The sequence below is a fragment of the Mustela putorius genome, unplaced genomic scaffold (genome assembly GCF_011764305.1).
Source record: "Mustela putorius furo isolate JIRA1106 unplaced genomic scaffold, ASM1176430v1.1 tig00003949_pilon_pilon_pilon, whole genome shotgun sequence".
Taxonomy (NCBI): domain Eukaryota; kingdom Metazoa; phylum Chordata; class Mammalia; order Carnivora; family Mustelidae; genus Mustela; species Mustela putorius.
This window is the reverse complement of record NW_025422093.1, coordinates 3,359,468-3,374,562: the sequence shown is the minus strand read 5'-3', so window position 1 is coordinate 3,374,562 and position 15,095 is coordinate 3,359,468. Positions and strand designations below refer to the sequence as shown.

Genomic DNA, 15,095 nt, shown 5'->3' with positions numbered 1-15,095 from the left:
TTTAATCTGACATTCACCAGCTGGATGATCTGGGGGACATTCTTCCTTCATTGATCCTTCAGTTCTCAGTCAAGAAGCTTGTGGTTGTCAAGACTAAAAGAGAACCTGTGTAAGAAGTGCTTAATACAGTGCTTCTCACATAGTAGAAATTAAGAAATTGAGATTAATTGTTATGTTTTATTAGCTACCCTCTCATATCCCTTTTCCCCTTTTTTCTATTGCAGTTTTTTTTTTTTTAACTTAGGGAATCCTGCTTACAAATTATTAGTTGTCTATATTTCTGTAATTAGAGACATTAAATCTCTTTTGGACGAACACAACTTAAGAGATCTTAGTCATGTCATTGTGTTGCTGGAAAAGCCCACAACTGGAGATCTCCTAGGCCTCACAGAGACTGTCTCTCCCCACAACCTTTGCAGGGTGGAACTCTGAGGTCACTGAGAAAGGGGAGTGATCAAATTGGTGGTAAAACCAGAAGACCTCCTGGTAAGAAAGGGATTAAGATCCTCATCTTTCACTTTTCAAGAAAATCAGCTTCATTGAAGTACATGTGCATAAAAGAACTTCCAATTTTCATTTTTTTAAAAGATTTTATTTATTTATTTGACAGACAGAGATCACAAGTAGGCAGAGAGACAGGCAGAGAGAGAGAGGGGGATACAGGCTCCCTGCTGAGCAGAGAGCCTGATGTGGGGCTCAAACCCAGGATCCTGGGATCATGACCTGAACTGAAGGCAGACGCTTTAACCATGAAGGTGCCCCAAACTTCCAATTTAAAATGTACTTTTTTGACCCTTTCACTTTCATTATTCAAACTCTTAGGTGGTATCTCTGGCACACTAGTATGGGCCTAAGAGAGGACATCAAGTAGGAAAAGAAGCAATAGGTCCCTGAAGGAAAACTCACCATAAGGAGAGGAGGAGTGAAGATGAGTATCTTGGAGTCAACATCTGGGTCTGAGTTGTGTTAGTGGAATATCTAATTCTGTGCAAAGACCTAGACTAAAGCTTCAAAATGCAAGTGTTCTGAGTGTTTCTTGGAGAAAAATGTGAAAAATATATGAATACATATGAATTTAAGATTGTTTCAACAAAATAGTTGTAACTTTGCAAAATCTTTTTGTACAGGAAACAGGAATTGAATTGAACCACAAGAAGGGTGTCCTCCTTTTCCTTCCATTTACAGCAAAATAGTAATCATAGTAGAGAATGGACATTTCTAAGATACTAGACAGTTTTTTAGTTTTTCCTCTGTGAAGGATTTGTGTTCTTTTTTTTTTTTTATTTTTTTTTAATTTTTTTTATTTATTTATTTTTTAAAGATTTTATTTATTTATTTGACAGAGAGAAATCACAAGTACACTGAGAGGCAGGCAGAGAGAGAGAGAAGGAAGCAGGCTCCCTGCTGAGCAGAGAGCCCGATGCGGGACTCGATCCCAGGATCCTGAGATCATGACCTAGCCGAAGGCAGCGGCTTAACCCACTGAGCCACCCAGGCACCCAGGATTTGTGTTCTTGACTAGTCCTTTGCACTGAGTTTATTATGCGGGAATATGAACCTATCTTGGAAAGTAGGGGGAAAAGCAGGAAAGAAACAGTTTTTTGATAGTATATTGGAAGACTATTTATATTGATTTAATTATCGAAATACATGTGATCTTAGAAGAAATCTGAAGATGGCAAAATGGAATATATGTAACATATATATTTAATATGTATGCTACATAATCATAACACTATTATTACTATTATTATTTTAACCCTTAGGCACAAATCCAGATATTATTGAGTGTGCAAAAATGAACCGGACTTCTAATCACAAGAAGTTTATAGCATGTTAGGTGAAGCAGACATGTTTACAAATAACACTTCATTATGTGAGTTGAAGCCATTAAATTGGAATGTGGAAAATTATAGGATTCTATAAGAAGAAAGAGTTGAAGAGGAATTCTCGGTGGGATTACCATAATCAAAAAGGGAAGTTCAGCAATCAGGAGAACAATGAAGTGTGTGTCTGGTTAATGGGTGAATTCATCAGAGGTTGAATGCTGGTAAGAGAATCAGCAGGCAGATGTTAGAAGGCTTTGGGTGGGAACTTGGACTTTTACTGTTTATCATGGATTATGAACCGGGAATGGCACAATATGAGCCATGTTTAGGATAGTCATTCTGTCAGTGAGTGTGTAAATGACTGAAGCAAGAGGACAGGGGAAAGTGACTGGCTGGAGTTTTAGTGGCCTTCTCTCTAGAATTTGCTCAGATCTTGTGTCTCCATAGTACTTTCTAAAACTTGAACTCCAAGTGCATCTCTTTCCAATGTAAAATTGGCGCTATGGGCTAGGCTATATTTGTGCAACAGTTTATAGTCCCAGAATCTGAATGACTTTGTGTAAATGTTGATAGATATGGGAGAGAACACTGTAGATAGTGTGTGGCTTCATGTTTTCCAGACATTTCAAGCTTGTAAATAATATGGTTAGTTGGTCTCTAACAAAGGAAATTGCTATTGAGAAATCAAATGATATAAATGCATTCTCAGAATTATCACTTCTGTCAGTCTAAATAAACAACATTCTTTGGTTATTAAAATATATAATCCATTTAATATAGAGTCTATCGTGGATGGAAATACAAAAAAAAAATTAAAAATTAAGATTGCAAGTACCATGCCAAGATCAAATATTTTACTTCCCTGGTATTTCCAGATAAAAATAGAAATTGTAATAATGTAATAATAATTTTCTTGTTCCTTTGCCTTTAAATATTGGTCATGCATATGAATCACTTTTATACCTGTTTAGGTTCCCAGACCTACTATAAAGGCCCCAAATAGGCAGATATAAATGGTTGATTTTCAATGTCTTTAGAGTGAAATATAAGGCATCTTTTCCTTATTCATTTATTTATTACTTACTTACTTACTTTTGGGGGTTAAGATATGACATAATATTTTTCTGGACCATCCTCCAATGGCAGTAGTAACTCAGGGCTCCCAGGTCTTTTTCAAAGTCACTACACCACCTGATGGGATAAATGGGGTAGCTAGAAGGGAACCTACTCATGATGGCTGAATTCATATCTACAAATAACATTTAATTTCCCTCGAGGCATAGAACTTACATAACAGCCCCACTCACTGGTCCCTAAGACATGTTGTGTGAGTGAGTGTGCATGTGTGTGCGTGTGTGTGTGTTTGTGTGTGTGTGTGGTTGTGTGGTTGGTGTAACAGTAAATATACTACGTACTACAGTCAAGGTTTTAGACATATGAGCTTTATAATGTTTGGTAACCAAAATATTAACTAGCTACTGCTGAATAACAAATCACCTCACCACTTAGAAGTTTAAAATAACAATTATTTATTATTGATCGCAAGCCAAATGGTCAGCTGGATGGTTCTGCAGATTTGTGCTGGGCTTGGAAGGGCTCTCTCATGTATCTGTGGTCAGTTGTCGGTCTGCTAGGTGGATTTACTGATCTTGGCTAGACTGTCTCCTATGTATGGGGCTTCAACTGGGACATCTGTGCCATGACTCTCCTGGACATGTCTCATCTTCTAGGATGCTAGCTCAGATATGTTCTAATGGCAAACACAAAGGAGGAAAAGAGAACATGGAGGCTCACAAATGTCTCTTGAGGTTTAGACTGGGAACAGACGCACCATCCTTTCTGTACCATTCTATTGGCCAAAGCACTTTAAAAACAAACAAACCAACAAGAAAAACTTATCTATGTTTTAGGAGAGAAAACAGACTATTCTTCTTGATGGGAGGTATTGCAAAATTGCATTGCAGAGGCGGTAGATACAAGGCAGGGTAACAAATTGGGGTCATTTTTGGAATTAATCAGCATCTACTTAAGAAAATTACAAGATCAAAATAATAAAATCAAAATTAACAAGTATTTACTAAACATCCACAAATCAAGCATTATTTCAACCTAATTACTGTCACATTAAGTATTAATATTTCTTTGCCTTTGAAAACATCTCATGTTTAAAACAGTGCAAGAATTCTGGAGACTAGATTATGCTTGTGAATCACAGTGTAGTGGCTGTGAGAACCCATCGTGTAGATTTCCTGCTACAGGGAGTGTAACTGACCAAGGTTCTTAGCTTCCATGCTCAGAAAAAAGCCATCTCTATTTTTACTGAAGCCACTGCTCCCAACCAATGACTAAGCAAGACAGACACTAAAGCAGATCTGTTTGTGGGAGACATGGGCCTCCTCTGATGGCTAACTTTGTGTCAGGAACTCCCAAACAGCCTTGCCAAAACTTTCTTAAACTGCACAGTAGTGTAGGAGGTTTTTACATAACATTCTCTTCCTCCCTCCTTCATACTTAGACTGTAACTGTGTGGTCTGATGACTCTCAGCTTCTCTAGGTGCCCCTCTTTCCAACCTCCCATTTTCTTTCACATAGGTATTTTTCCTACTAAATTCCTTACACATTTAGTCCTGTCTTGGCATTTGCAATGGACTACTCAGAGGACTTGCACTGGTTCGCATAGCAAAACACGAATTAAGAAAATTATACAAAGACTTTTAAGTTGTTTTTTCATGTCTACACAGAGATGTAAACATCTCTGTGTATGTCTATAGCTTGATTTCTATCTCTTTACCTGTATTTGGGATATAGGGTATAGGTAATATTTAGATGTTTGATATTTTGTTGGGTATAATCTTCATAAAGAAATAGTTCTTAGGATTTATAAGGTCTTAAAGTGATCCTAGTGATCCATTGGGAGGAGTGAAGGAAGGTCAATCATTTACTGAGTTTCCATTGTGCTCTTGAGTTGCTTCGACATGCAAAATATCCAGAAATTAGAGTATGCTTATTTTTCCCTGGAATGATTCCATGACTATTTTAGAACAGTTAGCTTCTTCCTTTTCTCTGGGATGCTTTTGTTACTGTTATTGTCTTTCTGCTGACTATCACTCATGTATTGATGTGACAACTGTGTAATTCACCAAACTGTTGGCAGGCCTTAACAATCCAATAGAGCAATACTGCCTAATTGGTCCTGGTCATAAAACCCTCAGGGAGACTATTGGAAAACTGACTATGATTGACTGAAATGAGAAAGAATGCTCGACCTGTTGAACAGTGTCTCAAGCTATTTGCTGTGATCTATGTATGTGTGTAGATGAATTTGAGTGTGTGATGTGTATCTATATACAGACACATATTTGTATTATATATACATGATCCTCTTTATCTGATGATAACTTTTAATCTTCAATTTTAACATGACCAAACAAACAAAGTCACCTCATGAAAAATCCTATTTATCAAAATCATACTTTTCCCAAACTTGCAATCAGTAAGTACTAATAATTTCAAGAACTAAAATTACTTACTATTACTATTGGTTAAAATCATCTGCTCTAATTGAACACATCCATCTAGACCAGATCCATTTCTAAAAATGTCTGATCTCATAAAACAGAGAATGAAGAATGGCCTTATACAAGTACTTAAGTTAAGCAATTTTAGAAATTCCTAACTTAGCCTGTAGCTTGGTAATGAATACTGCATTTAAATTTTTTTGTACTTAAAATATTCCAGAGTTTAATTCATGACTCATTAATAAACCATTTCTTTTTTAACAATGGATTTCAGCTCTATCCATATTTTACTAAATTATCAAATGAAAAGTGAAAAATTCATCCAATTACCTGAACATTTTTTTCCTTTTATTTTAAATAATCATTTTAATATGATGACATACTCAGGTGATTTACCATAGGTTTCCCTATGGAAGAATCCATAGATTTCGTATGGATGAAAATATTTTGAGATTGTGATGGTACTACCCTGGTAGCTTAAAATTCTACACCTGTCATTTTTTTTTTTTTTTTTTTACAGTCTTCATTTTTTTTTCCCCTTTCCACTTGAGGTAATAAGATAAAACATACTTGAGCATTTCATTTTAAACTGGCTAGGTAGCTATAAACTAATAGAGAGGTACATAGATACTCAATTTCTTTTGCTTGTAATTTACACCTTTACCTGCAGGCAGGAAGCCATACTAGAAAATTAGAGAAGGAAAAGAGGCGTTTGTTCACCTAGTTTTATCATCAGACTAATAGAGAGCTTTTTTCCCCTCATAATGCACTTTCCAGTATTATGTCTGATCCCTCCAGGATTCCATTTGACATGTGGAATTGAAAATAAGGTAATAACAATCCTCGTGCTTGGGAAGATTGTTTCTTTTCAGTTTTTGCTATTGCATGAGCACATTGAGAATATGTTTTTGATCAAGAGCCAGAGTTATATTTCCTATATTTGTATGAGAATCTGAGCCTAATAGTCCCTGAATGGCCCAGTTGGCAAATCTTATGCATGCAGAGGTGTATGAGGTTTCAGAGGAAATAAATTTTCTGTATCTATTTTCTAAAAGGATGATAAAACACTATTAGAATTTGCCATTTTGACTTTGAATTTCCTAGTTATAGTAAAAAAAATAAAACTCAGTTTTTCATCACAATTAGACTTAAAAAAAGTGAGTTGTTTACCAACCTCTAATTGACCAAAAAACAATTTTTATTTGTTAGGAAAAAAATGGGAATGTTTATTACATTATTATTATTATTATGTTTTCCGTGTCAAAAGGAATTTTCAAGTGCTTAACCTTCTGATTCTAGGTAAACCATAGAATACTTTCAACTCCTTGAAAAATTTAAGATTTTGTTTGTTTTGATAACTGTTATATAAACTCACAAAATTTTATTTAATGGATACTATTTGTTAGAAGAAAAGAAGTGTCTTAAGATTCAGACACTTTCATTTGACATCTAACTCAATTGCTAATTAGCAACTCATGACTATTTTCTGGGGCTAAGACTTGGAATCTATAAATTAAAGGGTGAAAAGTGAAGAGATTAAAAAAATGATCTGTCAAATCCTGTAGCTGACAATTTCTGCATTATCATAGGAGTTTTCTTCTAAAATTGCCTTGAGCATGCTATTTTATCCATTTCTACTAGTCTTTATTAAAAATGTGAAATTAATTTCTGATCTTTCTGAGATTGTTTTAAATTTCCATTGTATTTAATTTCATAATAAAATATAATCCGATATAAAAATAAGTACTATGATTCTAAATTACTACTAAATTACTCCTTGCCCTTTGAATTCCTTACCTTTCATGGATCCTAGAGGTTCCTTATCTGTTTGTCACGTGCAGTGGGTTCTAGGTCTGGTCCCATTGATCTACTGCCAGATTCCTCCCTCCACATCGCCATGGGGCAAGGCAACTGCACAAAGGCACATCTTTGAAACTGGAGTGAGGCTTGGATTATTTATTAAAATGACGTTCTCAACATCTAAAACACCGACAGCTGGGTGATTTAACTTGCCCTTTGGAATGATTGTCTTTCCTCTCAGTGGCCTCTCATCACTTTTTCCCCAGCTATCTCTCTAGCACAGATAGTAATTCCAAAGATGAGAACCTAATGAGACAGCCCTGTTGCTATAAAAATAAGCAAGTTTTTTTCCTCTCTGGGTTTCTTTCATCAGTGAAACCTTTGCTGCTATCACATCCTGTTTATAAAGGGTAAAGAATAGTGGGGTGAAGAGTGATGATAGAAAAAAGTCAATGAATAAATAGTAATTTAACTGATTATAAAAGTGCTTATATACCAGAGAGGAGGACTTTCCTTCTTGCATTTAAATGCAAATTTAACTTTTCCAATTTTAGAGTGATGGCTCTCTTTATTGATTTAAAACTCACACATTCTGGGGCACCTGGGTGGCTCAGTGGGTTAGAGCCTCTGCCTTCGGCTCAGGTCATGATCCCAGGGTCCTGGGATCGAGCCCGAGTCGGGCTCTCTGCTCTGCTGGGAGCCTGCTTCCCTCCCCCCACCCCAACGCCCTGCCTGCTTGTGATCTCTGTCAAATAAATAAATAAAATCTTAAAAAAAAAAAAACCCAGAAACCTCACACATTCATGCATTAAAGACATTCTTAGGACTGACAGTGCTTTATTTTAAAATCTTTTGACATTTTTGGGGCATCTGGGTGGCTCAGTTGTTTAAACATCTGGTTCTTGGTTTCAACTGAAGTCCTGATCTCAGGATCATGAGATCGATCTCCACCCACCGCAGGCTCACATTGGGCCTGGAGACTGCTTGGGATTCTCTCTCTCCCTTTCCTTCTAACCCTCCCTCAAGCTCTCTCTAATAAAAATAAAATAAAATAAAATAAAATAAAATAAAATAAAAATAAATATCTTTAAAATCTTTCGACATTTTTACTATTTCTCTCAAAGAAAGTTAATGATGCCCAATACAAATTGGTTTCTTTTTTTCCTTATTTGCTAACTCTGTTTACCCCCATTTCTCACCATCAGCCATCAGCTGACCTAGGGAATATGAAACAGTCCCCAACTCTCCTTCAAAGACTAATGATTATTGATAGATTTTTATAACTCTTCATAAAGATTATAGATTTCAAAGGTACTTCGTAGTGTACTTTAAAAATAATGAAGGAAAAGAAAAACTATGGTGTTGGGAACTGTTTGTGTTGTTATGGCTCTGGAAGCCTGGATAAGAAGTGAACTTGGACACACTTGGGGACACCCTTGTGTACCAAAGGAACTTGGAGCAAGTCCAGTGGGGACGCTCGAATGGCTTGACTCTGAAAGGCTATTCGGGGTGAAAATAACATTTGCGTAGTTTTATGTGATTCACTTATGACTTGTCTTGAGAAAAAACACATTCTTGGAACCTTAAGATTATCACAAAAGTCTGGAGGTTAATAGCCTGTTAACATCCTGCCTGACTCATTTTTCACTGACGTATATGATTGAGTATTGATACCAGCATTGTGCTGAAGCTGTATAAAAGTGGTTACCTGAAGAAATGAAGTTGCTACTCGCTTGAGATGGGGTAGTCCTCCTGAGCCCCCTGTCTCTCTCTCTCTCTCTCTTTTCCTTAAATCTCCCAGCCCTACTTTCAGGTGTTGTTCTCCGGCAGGACCGGCACTATGGAGGGATTGAAAGGAGTTGGTTGTTTCTGTCACACATTTATTTCAGAGCGAATGGGAGAGGGGTTGGTCAATTTGGTGTTATCATGACACATAAAGATGTTTCCCAGGGGAAAAGGTTAGGTTCGAAGAAGGTTGCCATGTTGGGAGTTTCAGAATTTCAAGGGTACTGGTAAGGCAAGGAGCATGAATTTCAGGGAGAATTTGACAGGTGAGGATAGAGCAGGAATTCTCTCTTTGATAAAAGGAAAAATTTGACTAATGAACCTAGTCCAGGATTCATCATTAGCAATGGTAACTGACCTTAGTTTTTAAAATCACCACTTGGTGTACCTGGCTGGTGCAGTCAGCATCCGACTCTTGGTGTCAGCTCAGGTTGTGATGTCATAGATGCTGAGATAAAGCCCCCCATGGGGGCTCTGTGCTCAGAGCAGAGTCTGCTTGAGATTTGCTGTCCCTCTCCTTCTGTCCCTCCTGCTTGTGTGCTATCTCTAAAATACCTAAATAAATCTTTAAAAAACATCACCACTCAGTTATTTTATATTTGAAGAGAGAGGTGTGTGTGTGTTTTCCTACATTGTTAGAAAATAACATTTATACAAGAAATAACATTTTTTAGACTAAAATGAAAGCTGTATTCTAGTTGTGTCTTTATTTGCAAGCTGTGAAATTTTGGCCATATCATGTCTGTGTCTTCTTTTTTTTTTTTTTTAAGATTTTATTTGTTTATTTGACAGAGATCACAGTAGACAGAGAGGCAGGCAGAGAGAGAGAGGGAATCAGGCTCCCTGCTGAGCAGAAAGCCCGATGTGGGACTCGATCCCAGGACCCTGAGATCATGACCTGAGCCGAAGGCAGCGGCTTAACCCACTGAGCCACCAAGGTGCCCCCTTATTTTCTTAATCTATAAAATTAGGATGATAATACTTGTGCCCCTGACTTCACAGAGATGATGTGTGATAATACATGTAAAATTCCTTCTTGAGCTATAAAATTTAATATACATGTAAGGTGTTATTAGTGCTGATTGGTTAGAACATCTTTATATGTCTCCAGGTTGTAGTATTTTAAGTCTCTCAAAGGACATAAAGCTTGCTTTTAATCACAGCATCGATACAATTTATAATGACAATTTCTCCATAATGCTTGTGTTGAGGATAGTACATGAAGCTATCGGTAAATTCAGAGGGCCTTAGGGGTTTAGCATTAGTAAGAGATCATTGGACTCAAGACTCCTCTGCTTCACAAGACTTAAATTAAATCGGAGGATTAGAAGAAAATCTACTCTTTGATCAAGAAAACTAGATTCTTGCCACCTCTAAAATATTCTCAAATTTGGGGAATATTTACCTAGTTCTCTCAGGTCTTTATTCACCACTGGTAAGCATCCTGGTAAGGCAAGTAGCAAAATTTATTAGTGTAACATACCAGTTGAAAAAACACACATGCTTCCAAGAAAGAAAGAAATATTTCACTATACTATATTTCCTACCATGGAATCTAAGATAAACTCAAAACCAAAGCTCCCTTAAAAGCATTGTTATGGGGGCACCTGGGTGGCTCAGTGGGTTAAAGCCTCTGCCTTCAGCTCAGGTCATGGTCTCAGGGTCCTGGGATCGAGTCCCACATCCCGCTCTCTGTTCGGTGGGGAGCCTGCTTCCCCTTCTCTCTCTGCCTGCCTCTCTGCCTGCTTGTGATCTCTGTCTGTCAGATAAATAAAGTATTAAAAAAAATAAGCATTGTTATACTCGGTGATCCTATCTTTGCACAGTTTACCACAAGTTGAATCTTTACTTGGTTTTTAAGACTTTTGAGGGTGAAACAACTAAAAAGAAGAGAGGGAAGGAGGAAGGAGGGAGAAAGGAGAGCACTCACCAGCTTTTATTGAAAAACTGTTATGTAGCAGGGATTGCATATGATGAGTAATTTAATCCTCTTGAAAAATCTGTGAGATAATAGTTTTTTTGTTCTTGTTTGCATTTTACAGAAAACCCCTAATATTCAGAAAAATTAAACATGTTGACAGGGTCATATGGCTAGCAATGGCAGAGACTAATCAAATGAAGATTTATCAAAGCCTCATTCTCTTTCTACACGCTGATAGGACCAATACATATAAAAGGTACCATTTGCAGATTACCTGTTATGACTAACCTATGCATAGTATTTTCCACAGGTGAGACACTGAGTTAGGTGGGTTACATGCATTAACTGATTTGATTCTCTCAACAACTCTTTGAGGTAGAGAGTATTACCAATCAAGTTTATAGATGATGAAAATAAGCAGAAGTAGATTAAATAATGTACACGGCACTACTCAGCGAGAAAATATTGGGGCTGGAATTGAAAATCCTGGTAGCCTGGCTCTAGACTCAATAATATAATTATCATACTTGTCCCTTTATATATATATATATATATATATATATATATATATATATATATATAGTTTTTTCATCTCTTGAACAAATCTGTAAGTCTTATCTCCATTTTACAAATGAGGAAACTGAAAGGTCCAGTAACCTTCAGAGCTGAACCAAGTCTAGTTTTCACTGATTCCTGCCTGGAGGTGTTCCACTATCCCTCTCAGCCTCACTGATTTTTCTAGCTCAATGCACAAAGGAAAGAAAAACTGGGTTTGTTCATTTCTTAAATTTATTAGTGTTTTTGTCAAATGCCAGATCATTTGAGACAAGCACAGAGATACCGTCATTCTGGTAATGAATGCAGGATCCAGTCTTGCTTTCCACCTATTGGATGTGTATCATTGGACAGTCGCTAAAAAATTTCCAAGCCTCCATTTGTTCATTGATAAAATGGGAAATTGTAATGCCTTCATCATGGGGTTTTGATTGATGTTTAGATGAATGAATACTGATAAAGCTTATAAATACTTTGTATAGTATCTACACATTCTTCCAATTATTCAACACCTTTCACTAAAAACATTTATAAAAACTAAAACCATCTAAAAGTAGTCACATCTTTGCATCACTATGATGACATCCATTTAACTATTCACTCAAATACTTACTTATTTTTTCAACATTTATCACACATCACTATGGTCCAGGACTTAGTTCTTCAAAGATGAGGAGAATACAGACTAAACTTGGGTAATTTCTTATCTCCCAAGTATAGTATTCCACAAAATGTATACTTCAGAACTTTAATCTTTCCTTATGTTCCACAAGAAAAGTGTTTCAGAGTTAAATAAATTTGAGAATGTTTCTATACAATATCTGCCTACTGGAGATTCATTGCATGCACTGAAAATTAAAGGCTCTAAGAAGACTGGCATCAGAATGATAAGTTTGTTAAATGAAAAATAAAAGTAGATGCTGCTGTTGGTAGAATAGTTGGTTTCTTTGTCTCAAAACACATCTGTAAATTTATGAGTGCATTTTAGATAGATAAATGATATCATTTTATCTGCTAGCACGATATGAGGAAAGAAAAATGGTGGGCAAGATAAGGACACTAAAAGCAAAATATTGGCATCTCTTTCATGACATTGGACCAGTTTACTTTGCTAGTTCTTTTAAATAATGTTTATTATTTTTTATTAGATTCCTTTGTTATAAATGAGAAAACTTATCCCTATTGACCTTATGGCAAATTTATTGGAAGGATATTGAAAATTGAAGGAATAATTGAATAATTAAGGGTTCAGAAAGGAAAGCAATAAAGGTAACCTTCCAAGGATTTTAGCATCAAAAATTTCTTGATATTCTCTCTGGATAGCTGCCATTAACGGCACTAATCTCCTGACATCCATTTTCTGTTGCTTTCAGGTTAAACACAATATCACCTTGAAAATAACCTGACTGGTACAACTAGGTCAGAAGTCTTCCCTTGGTTTGATCAGTCAGTTCTAATCAGGGGATAGGGTGTCATATAAAGACTATAATCACTGGATTACTGAACTTCTATTAAACAAACTAAATGCATTTTCTCTGGAATGGAACAACACAGTGGTTGTTGATATAGTGAATATATTTTCCCCAAAGCCCAACTATAAAGATAATTAAAAAGAGTTCATATTTGTGGGCAAAGGACAATAGCATACATTCAGTCTTGTTTTAGAACTATGTCAGCTCTAATCTTGATGACAACTGATCCAAAGAGAACGCGATCATTTAGACATTCATAGGACATCACGTTGGGCCCTTTATATATGACTTCATCCTAATTTGATCTCATATGCAGGAGGTAGTTTGTAGTCTGATGCCTTAGAAAGATGCATGGAGAGGATAGAAGATAAGCCCTGCAAAGATTTTTTCCTTTTTTCACAAGTTTAGACTCTTCTAGATTAAATTCCCTATTTCTTCAGGATAGCAGAATGCTTCTGCTAGAAGGAAGAGTAAGGATGCCATTGAATTTGAAACTAGTACTATCATCTCGTCATTTTGGTTTTCTCACGCAAATTGGCTAGCGGATAAAAACAAATATTGGTGGTGATAGTTGACTCTGATTACCAAGAGTTGCTATGGTTTTTGCTTGAAAAATGGGGGTGAGAAGAATGTACCTGAAAGTCAGAGGATATGCTGGAGTGTCTCTTGGTGTGTCCATGACCATTTTTAACCATCAGTGAAAAGCTGTAGCAAGAAGGCCCCCAAAATGTTAATCATAAGAATGCATTGACTCAATAGTGAAAATCAGTGTCACCTTTGGGAAATGCTACCTGGGACTGCCAGAATAATGTCTGCGGATGAGGTAAATGTAGACGAATTGATGGAGGGGATAATAAATACCGATTTTAGCTTCAAAACAGTTGTTAAATGCAGACTTTTATATTCAGACTTTTTATGGATTGCAGCAGGACACTTGATATCTCTTTGATGGACTGGACTTGAGCATATCTGATTGGTATAAGGAGTGAACTGTATCAGGCGTTTCATATGTCCTAATCCATATCTTCTTGGCCTACCTTTTTAGTCAAGGCATTGCGGTAAACAGCTGAATGAAGATAAACTCACCTGCACCATGGATCCATTGTTTTCTGGGCTTGTCTCCTGCCACATGTAGCTTCTCTGAGGGCATAGGCCTACTCAGCCATTCCAATGCATGCATATCTCAAATTGCAAGGGATTTGGGGTGCCTGGGTGGCTTAGTCAGTTAAGCAGCTGCCGTCAACTCAGGTCATGTTCCCAGAGTTCTGGTATCATTGAGTCCCACATCAGGTGTCTTGCTTAGTGGGGAGCCTGTGTCTCCCTCTCCTTCCTGCTTGTTCTCTCTTTTGCTATCTCTGTCTCTCTCTTTCAAATAAATAAATAAAATCTTAAAAAAAAAAAATTGCAAGGGATTCAACACTTCCAGAAAAACCATCCACCAGAAAATGGGTGTCCGTGGACACACACTCCTCTCTTTTATGTAAGGAGTGGACAATTGTGAGGCATATTTTATACTGTTCTTCAGAAGGACTGAATCCTAGTTACTCACAGTGATAAACAGCTCATTAACGGCTTTCTTCCTCACCCATTCCACTGTTTTTTAGACTCCTCTTAGTTTCCTGGAATAACTTTCTAAAAAAAACTATCTGCATACAAGACTGTGTTTTAGCTTCAGCGTTATGGGGTAACCTAAAATAAGACATAGGTTCATTTGATGTATGATCACAAGTGCAACATAGTAGGGGAACTGGAACTGTGTTGGAGGAGGTTCTCAAGAGGAAATGGCAGCTTCTTGACCCACAGCAGGACCCAAGTAATTGGAGGCTCTAAACCCTCTTTGTTGGGCCCTGGAATGCCAGTTTTCCCCAGCATTCTCACAGTGAGAGCCACTTCTAAGGATGCAGCCTTGGGAAGGCAATGTGTTGCTGAGATTATCTGGACTCTACCTGGCAGAACCCAGTTTCCATATAAATTTAAGACTCTGGTGGGCAGGTTAGGAAATCTACTCATCTTCTGGTCACTCGAGACAAACTTCGTAAATTCCCTCCCTTGTTAAACTACCACCTATCCATCTGGAGTGGTCTGCCTCTTCCTACAGCCTCTCCTTGCCTTCTGTGTATGGACGAACCTACAAATTAGATCAATTGAATACATGTATTAAAAAAAAAAAAAAAAACCCAGACTTGATTTCACACACAAAGCCAATTTCGCATGG

General features: G+C 37.0%; 1 long non-coding RNA gene across 1 annotated transcript; it reads right to left on the bottom strand.

Moving 5' to 3' along the window:
• Positions 1–3,380: 3,380 nt before the first annotated feature.
• On the bottom strand, positions 3,381–9,342 carry LOC101683215. Its single transcript, XR_001181712.2, has 3 exons — positions 9,291–9,342; positions 7,145–7,258; positions 3,381–3,579 (listed from the first exon to the last, which is right to left on the bottom strand). It is a non-coding gene; the product is annotated as an uncharacterized LOC101683215 (long non-coding RNA).
• Positions 9,343–15,095: the final 5,753 nt, after the last annotated feature.